The following is a 13,869-nucleotide window of genomic DNA, read 5'->3' on the forward strand; positions in this document are numbered from 1 at the left end:
TGAAAGTTGATGTCGAAATTTTTGACGTAGGTACTTTGAGTATAATTGTGCATTGTTGTTGATAAACTTGATTGATTGAGTTATTGAATGATCGTTTTAGGCTTTGGAACTTCTTTTCATTATCATTACTTTGAAATCGTCACAGGTGCGTATCAAAAACCTTAGATTGCACAAGTTTTGTCACCGAAAATGGTGGCTGTCAATGCCACACGGCCAGGCACATGAGCATGTGACTAGGCAGTATGCTCTACACGGGTGTGTGGTAGGCCGTGTAACTCACTTTTTATCGAATTAAGACCACACGAATAGCCACATGAGCATGTGTCTAGGCCATGTGTGGCCATTTTAGTGCAGGGTTCATATGACCAAAGACACGGACGTGTGCCCAGGCCGTGTAACTCACTGTTTGGGGTATAAAACCACACAGCCAGGGACACAGGCGTATGCCCAGGTCGTGTAACTCACTTTTTAGGGTATAAAACCACATGGCCAGGGACACGGGCATGTGCCCAGGCCATGTAACTCACTGTTTATACTTAAAAACCACACGACCAAGGCACACAGGCGTGTGCCCAGGCTGTGTGGCAGGATGTTGGATGCAAAAACTATTTTTGAGGCCGAGAAGGATGCTAAGCTTTGATATCGGTTTCCTCGATATATGAATGACTGAATTTTCTTATATGGGACTGACCAATGAATCACATACTTGAATATGCACTATAACATCACTCTGTTATTGAACTGTTTTATTAATTATGTACTGTATCAGAATTGCTAAACTTGTGTTAAGGATTATTGTATTCTACATTAACATGTGGTGGGAGATTGTGAAGAAGAAGGGGAGTCTGTACTGAAACTGTGGCTATGCCATAATAAGCATAACTTTGATTCTAGCATTTGTCGTATATTGAAATAGCAGCTAAGTTACGTTTCTGTGGAAGTGTCATTGAGCACTTTAAAGGTGTTCAGGGATGAATGGGCATTATATGTCCATAGTGGTGTGTTGGGATGGTCGAAGTTGGTGTGTAGAGGATGGAAATAGGAACATTGCATCTAAATCTGATCTGAACTATGTCTGAACTAGAATAATACATATATACATATGTAACATCTCTGTTCTGAACCTAGATCAAACATGCTTATAAGATGAACTGAATCTCTGAACTGGAAATTCTCTATGAGTCACAGTTGTTGAGTTACATTGCTTTTTACGCACTGAGTTCATAACTCACCCTGCTATTTTTTGGGTTTCAGGCGATAATCAGTCTTGATCGGGTCAATGTCGCGGAAACTCGGTTAGACACTTATTGATAATTTGTTAGCATTATTATTAGGAATATTTATTTTAGGATGCTATGAATTTATGAAGATTATGTCTTTAAATTACTATTGTGATGGATAATATGTGACGACTGGTTTGATTTGATTGCATTATGGTAGTGTGGCTTTTAAAACGATTGATGTAACTCTCCAACTTGGTCTAGACGTCTAGGTCTGATTTAGGGTGCTACAAATAACCCCCACAATAATAGCTTTGCTTATAAAGCTCACAACTCTCACAATAACTTACGCATGGCTGACATGCAAAGTTGACTCACCACCTTAATGTGACCAACATAGTAATTTATAGGCAAATTCTACCATAATTATTCATTGCACTTTAGTTAATTTATAACTAGATCTTAACAAAAACTCAAATAAAATACAGAAAACACGTATGCTCAAACAGAAAATTATCAAGTCTACAACTCAACAATCCGCCATTAGCGTTCCCAAAAGATATGGGGAAATTTTGCACTCGCACACCCCTGATAGTTCTACAAGAAAATAGACAAATGCAAATCCATATAGAATAAAAGGTAAAGAAAAACCTACATTTAATGTTGATTGACATCTTTGACTTCCATTTGCTTTTCAACCACCTTCACTCCTTCTGTATCACCTTTCTTTCCAATCTGAGAAAAGATACATTCAACCATGTTTTTGACCAATTTTTATTGGGGCACTCGAGAGCTACCTAACATCTTGAAATGGCTCCCCCGATCCAGTATTGTCCTATTAAGCTTTCTTCCATTTTTGAAGCATCGATTTTTCCTCTAGGGATCTGCCCTTTGTAAGTCGAATCATTGCTACCCAACACCTCTGCTCGGTCATCATCCGCTGACTCAATTGAATTTGGGTGATTGTTTTCCTTAAAAGCAATTTTCGAGTGCTTTGCTAGGTCAAGTAAACCTTCTTTTAATGTCACCGGTACCTCCAATAGAGCCTCAAAAGTCAGATTAAAGTGAGTAATTGTTAGTAGCTATTACCTTCAAAAGGTCAATCTCTAGTTGCACTACTAAACTCACCTGGATCTTTTTCGAAACTACAGAAACCCTTCAAAATTATATAAACCCTTTGCAATTTCTCTGCCTTTTTCTTCTCCCCTCAAATTATACATAAATGTACGTATTAGAGATAGTGAATTATTTTTTTATTTTAGTTTCAATTTATTTTAATTAAAATAAAATATATTATTATTATTAACATTAATATCCTTATTAAAATAAAACTCTTTAATGATTATTTTATTAAATTAAATATGGACTAGTTTATTCATTATTTCGTAATTAAATTGATAGAATGAATTGATTTCTTATGACTTAAAAAGTTAGTTTATGATAAAATTTAAATTATTATTTTTATTAAAATAAAATTTATATTATTTTTATTACTATTAAAATCAAAATTCTTATTAAATTGAAATTGTTTAATTAATTATATTTATTAAATTAAACATTGACTAATACTTTGACTAATACTTTCTATTAATTTTTTCTAAATTTAAATAGAATTGAAGTCTTTTATGGTTCCAACTAGCCTATCTCCATTCTATTTATCATCAACAAAGAAGTGCTTTCACAATGAAATGGCTAGACATTTTAACTTAGAATAAAGTGAAACACATGAATGAGTTGAATAATATAAAAATTGATTTGTTATATCTCTCTAAGTTATTTCTTTTATATACATATATAACCACTTTCCTACACATTCAAGACACAAGGAATTACCGAGAGCGATGAAGGAATGGTTAGACAAGGGTATGGAGGTTCAAATTATTCAGGCGTGAAGGTGATTTATTTGTGTCCTAAGATCTTGTGCTTTAAAAAACATACATCTAGTGAATGATATGTTGAAAGTTATTGGGCAAACCATTTCAAATCACAATCCACAAGTCCATATTGTGTAACACCCTGACTTTCTTATTACTGTTTCCGTAAATATTTAACACAAATGTGTATTTGCTTTAGTGGTTAAGTGTTCTGAGTGTGTATGAGAGGTCTTGGGTTCAAGCTTTGTCTTTGCTAAATTTTGTTATTTTTGATCCAAGCCTTATCCTTGTTCAACGGGCTTATATAATTTTTTTTGTAAATCCATATTAGAATGAGCTTGCTGGTTTGTGTGGTAAGGGTGTTGGTGTGTTAGGAGTCTTGTGTTTGAATCCCTGCGCGAGAATGGGTACATTTTTGCTCGGTTAGCTGATAGAGTTTCAATGGAGCCAAATTTCTGAGGTGGTTGTGTGTCGTGTGTTAGTGGGATAGGTATGGGGGATTTGGGGATATTATCTATTTTTTTATTTTATTTTTTGTTTTTCCAAAAAATTCTTGGGTTTTGACATTTTTCTTTATTTCTTTTACCAAATAGAAATTTCCCTTTGATTTTCCTTCTTTTTTCTTTTTCTGCCTTTGACGAAATAGTAGAAAACCCACCCTTCTTCACTTTCTAATTCTGTCATTAAACCCTGCTTGTGGACTTTGAATCTTGGTTTTCGTGGAATCGGTAAGTGGGGTTGTTTGTGTTCGTTTAGTTTCTGATTTCTGAAGGTTGAAGTTTTGTAATTTGTTGCATAGGAGACGGTAGTGAAGCAATAGTTCCATGATGTACTCTTATATTTGACACTTTTTGCTTGTTAATTCCTTTGTCTTATGAATTTTTCACTACTTAATTGGTTGTATTTGATTTATATCTTGTGTAGTGAACCCAATACTGGAAATGGCAACAAAAAGACATAATCTGCAGTTTTTTTCTTTTTATTCTGTCACGGTTGGGTGGGCACGACGCTGGGCACGACGCAGATCTGACGTGGCAAATCAGAAGTCAACACGGGGAATATTCTGGAAACAACTTATCTTGATCTATTGACGTGATTTGGGGGATTTTGGATTTCATTTTCATAATTTTATAGATATTATCTTCTCTTTTTTTTATTAGTTTTCCTTGTTGATTTGGGAATTTGAAGCCTATAAATACCCACCTTTGGGTAAGGCTAAGTATCTCTTGTCTTTTGTTCTTATTGCTACTTTGTTTTCATTTTTAATAAAATTTTCTTCTTTGTTTTATTTCTACTTTACTTTATTTTATTTTATGTTTTTGCATTATCAAAACATGTTAAGCATGGTAATCAATATCATGCTTGGCTAATTTTTCTCAAGCCAAGAGCTAGTACGAATCAATTCCTCACGTGAGAATTGAATATTGCTTAAATCCCTTCGGGATACATTTTTGTCTTTCTGCTTAGATAGTTTGGCAATCGGCCTTACTAAAATTTTTAAACGTTTTTCAAATAAAAAAGGATCCATTGGTCTGGAATCGTTTAATTTTACAGTTGGGAGGAAGGATCGGCCTGTGGCATTTTGACTTCCTATGAACACTCTTAGCGGCGGTCCGCTAAGGAAAGAAGAGATCAGAAATGATTCTTGATAAGACAACTTCCGAGTTGGGTTTTTCCTGTTTTAAAACTAAGTATTTTAACGGCGATAGACGTGGTTGATTTACTTAAGAATCTACTTTCGAAGATAGACTTGGGAAGATTGGTTACATGAGAGAAAAGCAAGTTACGTTGGGTTGGGCCTCGTAGACTGTAACCGACATGAATCCCGGAGCAAAAATCTATTTTCGATGATCGTGGGAATTGACGAAACTAGCTCGAGGCGATTCTTATACTCGTGTTTATTCAACTTAATCTTTCATCTTCTTTATTTTATTGCTTTTATTTTAATACATCTTTCTTTGCACTTTTACTTGTTTATTTTATTTTCTTGTTACTTCTCAAATCACCCTTTTTTTTTTATTTTCCATTTCAGCTCCTAGGTCGAGAACAAGAAATTTAATCAAAAATTCCATTAAACTCCCTGTGGATCGACCCTCTTCCACTATTTTACCTTTTTATTTATTTATTTTATTTTTAAAGAGGTTTATTTTATTTTGATAGGCAAAACGACGCTTGTCAAAATTGACGTCGTTGCTGGGGAGTTTTATTTTAAGCAATTATTGATTATTTTGTTTGATTTTTATGACCAGGAGAAACCCGGGGACTCTAGTTCAATATATCCCGGAAATTGAAGCAAGTGCTCATAGAAACCACGGTCAAACACTTCGACGAAAGAAGCAGCAAGAGCAAAGAGAACGACAATCCAATCTGGAATCTACTTCTACGACACCACCGCGTAAACCGGAACAAACTCTCAACGAAAGACCATCTCCCAACACCACTAATCCAATAACAAATCCCACGTTTGAACTGGAGCAAATGGAGAACCAAACCATTAGAGAGCTTGCTGCCGCCCCCGCCGTACAACAACCGCTCTACATTACCTTTCCTCAAGGCACTACCCCTTTTCAACTCAAAATAGGGTTAATTCATCTCCTCCCTACATTCAACGGTCTTCCTAGCGAAAGCCCACATAAACATCTCACCGAATTCCACATGGTGTGTAGTAGCATGAAGCCGCAAGGAGTCTCGAAAGACCAAATCAAACTAAGGTCATTTCCTTTTTCTTTAGCTGGAATGGCTAAGGAATGGTTATTTTATCTTCCGCCTAACTCAATAATCACATGGGCTGAACTATCTCGTGTTTTCCTTGATAGGTATTTTCTAGCAGCAAAGGCGAGCGAGCTTAGGCAAAGCATTTTGGGAATCCAGCAAAGGAGCGATGAATCTCTCTACGACTACTGGGAAAGGTTCAAAAAGTTATGCGCAAGTTACCCGCAGCATGGCCTATCCGAGCAGACCCTTCTTCAGTATCTCTATGAAGGGATGCTTCCGATGGACAAAATGATGGTGGATGCTGCAAGTGGTGGCGCACTCGTCAATATGACGCCAGAAAATGCTAGAACTCTAATCTCTACTATGGCCGCAAACTCGCAACAGTTCGGCTCTTCAAGTGAACCTAGCCAACGGGTTCACGAAGTAAGTACCATTTTTTTGGAAAATAAAATAGACAAATTGACTGATATTGTCAATTCTCTTGTCATAGGTAAGATAGGAGCCGCGAAGGTTTGTGGAATCTGCACGATGCCGAACCACCCAACCGATTCATGTCCAATGCTACAAGATGAGACGGGCGCCTAAGTCAATGCCATAAATAATTTCCCAGGACCTCCTCAAAGGCCATACAATCCCTACGGTAACACTTTCAATCCCGGTTGGAGAGATCATCCAAATATGAGGTATAGAAACAAAAACCAAAATTACCAACCGAGACCACCTCCCTTTCCAAATCAATCACCACAAAAAACCTCTCTTTAGACCATTGTTGAAAAGTTGGCCATTTCACAAGAGAAATTCCAAACCCAAACACAATCTCATCTCCAAGAAATTGACAAACAAATAAGCCAACTAGCCCAAATCGTTGGTCGTCTAGAGTCTCAAGGATGATTGCCCTCTCAAACTGAAACAAATCCAAGAGAAAATGTGAGCGCGATTACTTTACAAAGTGGTACCGTAATTTCACCAGAGTCGACAAAGGAGCCCGAGAAAATCGAGAAAGACAAAGAAGGCACTTCTTTGAAGAGTCAAGAAGAAAAATCCTCGCCTACCTCAGGTAAATTCATTCCTAGTCCTTCCTTTTCTACTTACGAGACTCCTCATTCCTTTCTAGGAAAGCTTGCAAGGGGTGACAAAAAGGAAGAGGAGAAGGAAATTTTGGATATATTCAAAAAAGTGGAAATCAATATTCGACTTCTTGATGTCATTCGAAAGGTGCCAAAATATGCGAAGTTTTTGAAAGACTTATGCACAAATCGGAGGCGGTTATCCGGCAATGAAAAAGTTAACCTCAACGAGAATATTTCGGCCATTTTTCAAAGCCGCCTACCACCGAAATACAAGGACCAAGGGATGTTTGCAATTCCGTGCAAAATAGGAAAAGTCAGAATAAAAAGGGCAATGTGTGATCTAGGCGCATCTATTAATGTCATGCCGCTAAGCGTCTACACTAAGCGTCTACAACAAAATTTCAACAGAACCATTAAAAGAGACGCAAGTGACGGTTCAATTAGCTGATGGGTCAGTTATCTACCCCGAAGGGGTACTAGAAAATGTGTTGGTAAAGGTAAACGATCTCATTTTCCCTGCTAATTTTTACATTATTGACATGGAAAATGACCGCAGCAACAACGGATCAAAAATCTTACTTGGACGCCCTTTCTTGTCAACAGCGCATACAAAGATTAATGTCCGTAACGGCATCTTAACCATGGAATTTGACGGGGAAGTGGTTAAATTCGATGTGTACAAAGCTATGAAGTATCTTAATTCCATCACAAGTTTAAATTTTATTGATATTATAGATCCGTTAGCTGATGATTTTATCAAAACTGATTTGTTTTTTGATTTTTATAGGAAATTGGAGGATCTCGATGATGAAAGCGAAATCATTTCAACTCTTTCCTCCATTTCTGATTCTCGATTAATTCCATCTAAACCCCTTCCCTTAATTTTGCAGGTGCCACAACTAGAATTGAAGCAACTTCCATCGCATCTCAAATACGAATTTTTGGGTGATAACCGAACCTTGCCAATTATCATTTCAAGTGAATTATCATGACAGGAAGAGGAAGAATTGATTGCTGTTTTGCGCACCTATAAAAAGGAAATTGGATGGACATTAGCTGATATCCAAGGCTTAAGTCCATCCACTTGCATGCATAAAATTAAAACAGAGGAGAACGGAAAACCAACGAGAGAAGGCCAGAACGTTTAAACCCACCAATGATGGAGGTTGTGAAGAAGGAGATTCAAAAGTTGCTAGATGCTGACATTATCTACCCCATTTCTGATAGCAAGTGGGTAAGTCCAGTCCATGTTGTGCCAAAGAAGACTGGAATTACAGTGGTCGAAAATGCCGAAGGAGAAATGATTCCGAAGAGAGTACAAAATGGTTGGAGAATGTGTATCGATTATAGGAAACTCAACTCACAAACCAGAAAAGACCATTTTCCTTTACCATTTACCGATCAAATAATCGAAAGACTTGTTGGAAAAACACATTACTGTTGTCTTGATGGATTTTCTGGATTTTTTCAGGTTCTGGTGGCGCCTGAAGACCAAGAAAAAACAACATTCACTTGCCCTTTTGGAACTTTCGCCTATAGAAGAATGCCTTTCGGTCTTTGCAACGCTCCGGCCACATTTCAACAATGCATGTTAAGCATTTTCTCCGATCACATCGAGCAAGGAATAGAGGTATTTATGGATGATTTTACTATTTACGGTAATTCATTCTCCCAATGCCCTTCCAATCTTTCTTATGTTCTTAATCGATTCATTGAATTTAAATTGGTTTTAAACTACGAGAAATGCCATTTCATGGTAAGTAAAGGATTGGTACTCGGTCATGTGGTTTCGGCCTAAGGAATTGCCGTTGATAAGGGAAAGATTGATGTAATTCGCTCACTTCCATACCCCACTTCGGTGAGGGAAATTCGTAGTTTTCTTGGCCATGCAGGTTTCTACCGACGGTTCATAAAGGACTTCTTTAAGTTGGCAGAACCTCTTTGCCGATTACTACAAAAGGACGTGAATTTTACTTTTGATCAATCTTGCAAAGATTCATTCGATGAGCTTAAGGGAAGGCTTATATCCGCACCAATTGTACAACCACCAAATTGGACTTTACCATTTGAGATTATATGTGACGCATCTGACCTTAGCGTGGGAGCCGTTCTCGGCCAAAGAAGTAAAGAAGGACTACACGTGATAGCCTATGCCTCTAGGACTCTCGACTCAGCTCAACACAACTACTCGACAACGAAAAAAGAGCTTTTTGCTATCATTTTTGCATTAGAAAAATTTCGTTCTTATTTATTAGGAACAAAAATTTTTGTTTTTTCCGATCATGCAGCGCTGAAATACTTAATAAACAAAAAAGAAGCAAAACTGAGGTTGATACGATGGATTCTCTTACTGCAGGAGTTCAATCTTGAAATCAAGGATAAAAAGGGAAGCGAAAACTTAGTAGCTGACCACCTAAGCCGTTTACCTACTTCACCAGTCGAACCTCCCCTACGAGAACAATTTCCAGACGAAACATTGATGGAAGCACACGCATCATTCCCATGGTTCGCCGATTTTGCAAATTTTCTAGCTACGGGTAAATTTCCGAACAATCTATCTCAATCTGAGATCAAACGCATAAAAAGAGAGTCTCGATACTACATTTGGGATGATCCATATTTATGGAAAAATTACTCGGATCAAATAGTACGACGATGCGTAAGTAACAGCGAGGTAAAATCCATACTTGAGTTTTGTCATTCCTATGCTTGCAGTGGACATTTTGGCCCTAAAGGAACTGTACACAAAATTCTTGAGTGCGGATTTTATTGGCCAACCTTGTTTAAGGACACTTACAACTTTTGCAAAGCATGTGACAGGTGCCAAAGAGTCGGAAATCTAAGTCGAAGGAGTGAGATACCATTAAATCCTATACACATCTGTGAAATTTTCGATGTGTGGGGGCTCGATTATATGGGGCCATTTACCTCATCATTTGGAAATTTATACATTATTTTGGCCGTTGATTACGTTTTGAAATGGGTAGAGGCGAAAGGCACCTGAGAAAATGATGCGAAAACCACAACTAATTTTTTACGTGATTTTATTTTCTCAAGATTTGGAACTCCGAGAGCGATCATTTGCGACAGAGGAACACATTTCGTTAACCGATTCATCGAAGCTTTGATGAAGAAATATGGCGTGACTCAGCGGATAGCAACAGCTTATCATCCACAAACCAACGGACAAGCAGAGGTTTCAAATCGAGAAATCAAGTCAATCCTAGAGAAGATCGTTAAACCAAACTGAAAAGATTGGAGCTTGAAGTTAGTTGATGTGTTGTGGGCATATCGCACGGCCTACAAAGGACCTATCGAGATGTCACCTTACCGACTTGTTTTCGGTAAACCTTTCCACTTGCCTATAGAACTCGAGCATAAGGCATTTTGGGCGATGAAGGAATGTAATATGGAGATGAACGCTGTTGGTGAAGCACGGAAACTTCATATCCAAGAGCTTGAGGAGATTCGCCGCAACACTTACGATAGCGCACAAAATTATAAAGAGTAAACAAAAGCATTTCATGACAAGCGCATTTCATTTAAATCATTTTTCGTTGGGCAAAAAGTTCTCCTATTTAACTCAAAATTAAAAATTTTTGCAGGAAAACTTAAGTCCAAGTGGAGCGGACCATTTACCGTGATCAATGTTTTTCCTCATGGAGCCATGGAAATTGAGGATAGCTCAGGTGCACGGTTTAAAGTTAATGGACAACGGCTAAAACCTTTCTTCGAGAGCACACCAATCGGACTAATTGAAGAAATCGGGTTGGAAGAGCCAAAAATCTGACAGGAAAATGTCGAGCTTAACGACGTTAAACAAAGCGCTAAATGGAAGGCAACCCATTTGTTTACTTTTCATCAATTTTAAACTTTTTTTATTTGTCGTTTGTTCAGACCCCTCCAGGCCCTAGAAGAGAACATCACGGAAATACTCTCCTTCCTTTACCTCAGCCATGGCTGCCGTCGTCATTGATCACGGGGAGTATCCTTTACCTTTCTTTGTTCTTAAATGTACTTTACATTTATTTTTCCGTATTAGGACAATACGATTAAGTGAGGGGGAGGGTAAAGGATGACATTAATTTCGCCTTGCTTATCATATTTGTTTGATGATATGTTTGTTTGAATTGATTAGAAGAACAACTCCTTTGCCGTTGCTTGCCGCTAAGCATGTTATGATTATTTTAGTTCATAAAGATACTTGAATTCTAGCATGCTTGATAATCGAATAATATGAGTAAGTCCAATTTGACAACCCTTACAATTTGTCTTCATGTTGTTAGTTGAATTTCTCACCTAGCTTAATTAATTAGCCCATTTTGTGAGAACTTGAGTCTTTAGCATGTATGATTATATTTTCATGCTCTTTTTTCTTGCCTGAGAGTGTCAATTTGGACTTTGGAATCTAGAACTTGTGGCTTGTATGCATTTTGAGATTACATTGGAATTTGATGCATTAATATAATTTAGGCATTAGGATTCACCCTTTCTTTTCCCTTAATGAACCAAGTTGAAGCCTAATCCCGTTTTCTTTGTTTTCACCAAGATTTTAAACTCGAGCCTTTTCATTTATTCCTCTCTTCCACCCTTGACAAGACAAAGAGCATAAGTTTAAGGTCGTGAGATAATGTTCAAAAAAAAAAGAAAAAAAAGCACAAAAAAAAGAAAAAATAATTCGAAAAAAAAGAAAAAAAAAGTTAAAAGAAAAAAGTTTGATGATTTGTTCATTATAGCTACCTTTGTTTAGTTTGCTTATTCTTGTTGCCTATGTTTTCTAAGGTTGTGGACATGATATAGTTACTTGCTGGGAAACTCTTGTCTTAACTTTCTTTAGCCTCATTTTAGCCTTATTCCCTACCTTTACCTAAGCCCCATTACACCATTTATTAAAAGTCCTAATGATTTTTGCATCTCATTTCTTTAAAGTAGTGGAGAATTGATCTTGCCACAAGCCTATGGAGACCCTTATTCAAATTTTAACTTTGAGTGAATTTGATTTCTACACCCGAAACACTTTGAGTGATTTGAATGCATCTTGGTAAGAATTAAGCTTAGGTTAGAATTTGATTGATAATTGATAGACAATGGTAAGGTTGAATAATTGTTCTTGCTTGCACCTATTCGTTTTTTTATTCATGTTTTACTCACGTCATTTTTTGTGCACTTGAACTCTCATAACTTTGTTTAAGACTTGCAACGATTTAGGAGAAAGATGATGAAGCTTTTGATTAATTTATTTCAAACATACTTGAGGGCAAGTATGAGACAAGTGAGGGGGAATTTGAAGTACTCTTATATTTGACACTTTTTGCTTGTTAATTCCTTTGTCTTATGAATTTTTCACTACTTAATTGGTTGTATTTGATTTATTTCTTGTGTAGTGAACCCAATACTGGAAATGGCAACAAAAAGACGTAATCTGCAGTTTTTTTCTTTTTATTCTGTCACGGTTGGAGTCGTGGGCACGACGCTTATTCTATCGCGGCTGGAGTCGTGGGCACGACGCTGGGCACGACACAGATCTGACGTGGCAAATCAGAAGTCAACACGGGGAATATTCTGGAAACAACTTATCTTGATCTATTGACGTGATTTGGGGGATTTTGGATTTCATTTTCATAATTTTATAGATATTATCTTATCTTTTTTTGATTAGTTTTCCTTGTTGATTTGGGAATTTGAAGCATATAAATACCCACCTTTGGGTAAGGCTACGTATCTCTTGTCTTTTGTTCTTATTGCTACTTTGTTTTCATTTTTAATAAAATTTTCTTCTTTGTTTTATTTCTACTTTACTTTATTTTATTTTATGTTTTTACATTATCAAAACATGTTAAGCATGATAATCAATATCATGCTTGGCTAATTTTTCTCAAGCCAAGAGCTAGTACGAATCAATTCCTCACGTGAGAATTGAATATTGCTTAAATCCCTTCGGGATACATTTTCGTCTTTCTGCTTAGATAGTTTGGCAATCGGACTTACTAAAATTTTTGAACGTTTTTCAAATCAAAAAGGATCTGTTGGTCTGGATTCGTTTAATTTTATAGTTGGGAGGAAGGATCGGCCTGTGGCATTTCGACTTCCTATGAACACTCTTAGCGGCGGTCCTCTAAGGAAAGACGAGATCGAAAATGATTCTTGATAAGACAACTTTCGAGTTGGGTTTTTCCTGTTTTAAAACTAAGTATTTTAACGGCGATAGATGTGGTTGATTTACTTAAGAATCGACTTTTGAAGATAGACTTGGGAGGATCGGTTACATGAGAGAAAAGCAAGTTACGATGGGTTGGGCCTCGTAGACTGTAACCGACATGAATCCCGGAGTAAAAATCTATTTTCGATGATCGTGGGAATTGACGAAAATAGCTCGAGGCTATTCTTATACTCGTGTTTATTCAACTTAATCTTTCATCTTCTTTATTTTATTGCTTTTATTTTAATACATCTTTCTTTGCACTTTTACTTTTTATTTTATTTTCTTGTTACTTCTCAAATCACCTTTTTTTTTTTCCATTTCAGCTCCTAGGTCGAGAACAAGAAATTTAATCAAAAATTCCATTAAACTCCCTGTGGATCGACCCTCTTCCACTATTCTACCTATTTATTTATTTATTTTATTTTTGAAGAGGTTTATTTTATTTTGATAGGCAAAACGACGCTTGTCATTCCACTCCAATGGTCTGGTTTGTGCGAGTAAACTGGTGTGATTGCGATAAGTGAGTGTGTTTGGCTCGATTTGGGTTTGAGGAATTTGTGATTTAATTGCTAATTTCAATGTTAGGTACTCTATTTTTTAGGTTTCAAAAGGCTCAGGGTCGTTTTATCATCAAAACTGTACCAGGTGTGTACTCGGAACACTAAAAATCAAGCTTCAGTGAAAGCCAAAAAACTTCACTGTTGACACTACACGGGCGTGTGGTCACCTATGTAGATGGCCGTGTGTGAGACACAACCGTGTGGTTGCTCGTGTGGATGGTCATGTGC

The 13,869-nt window shown here is 36.9% G+C and overlaps 1 pseudogene; it reads left to right on the forward strand.

Annotated features, from left to right (window-relative positions):
• Positions 1-13,869, forward strand: part of LOC108477732 (uncharacterized) — a 44,006-nt pseudogene that overhangs the window by 13,133 nt on the left and 17,004 nt on the right.

Source organism: Gossypium arboreum, chromosome 11, assembly GCF_025698485.1.
Source record: "Gossypium arboreum isolate Shixiya-1 chromosome 11, ASM2569848v2, whole genome shotgun sequence".
NCBI classification, from domain to species: domain Eukaryota; kingdom Viridiplantae; phylum Streptophyta; class Magnoliopsida; order Malvales; family Malvaceae; genus Gossypium; species Gossypium arboreum.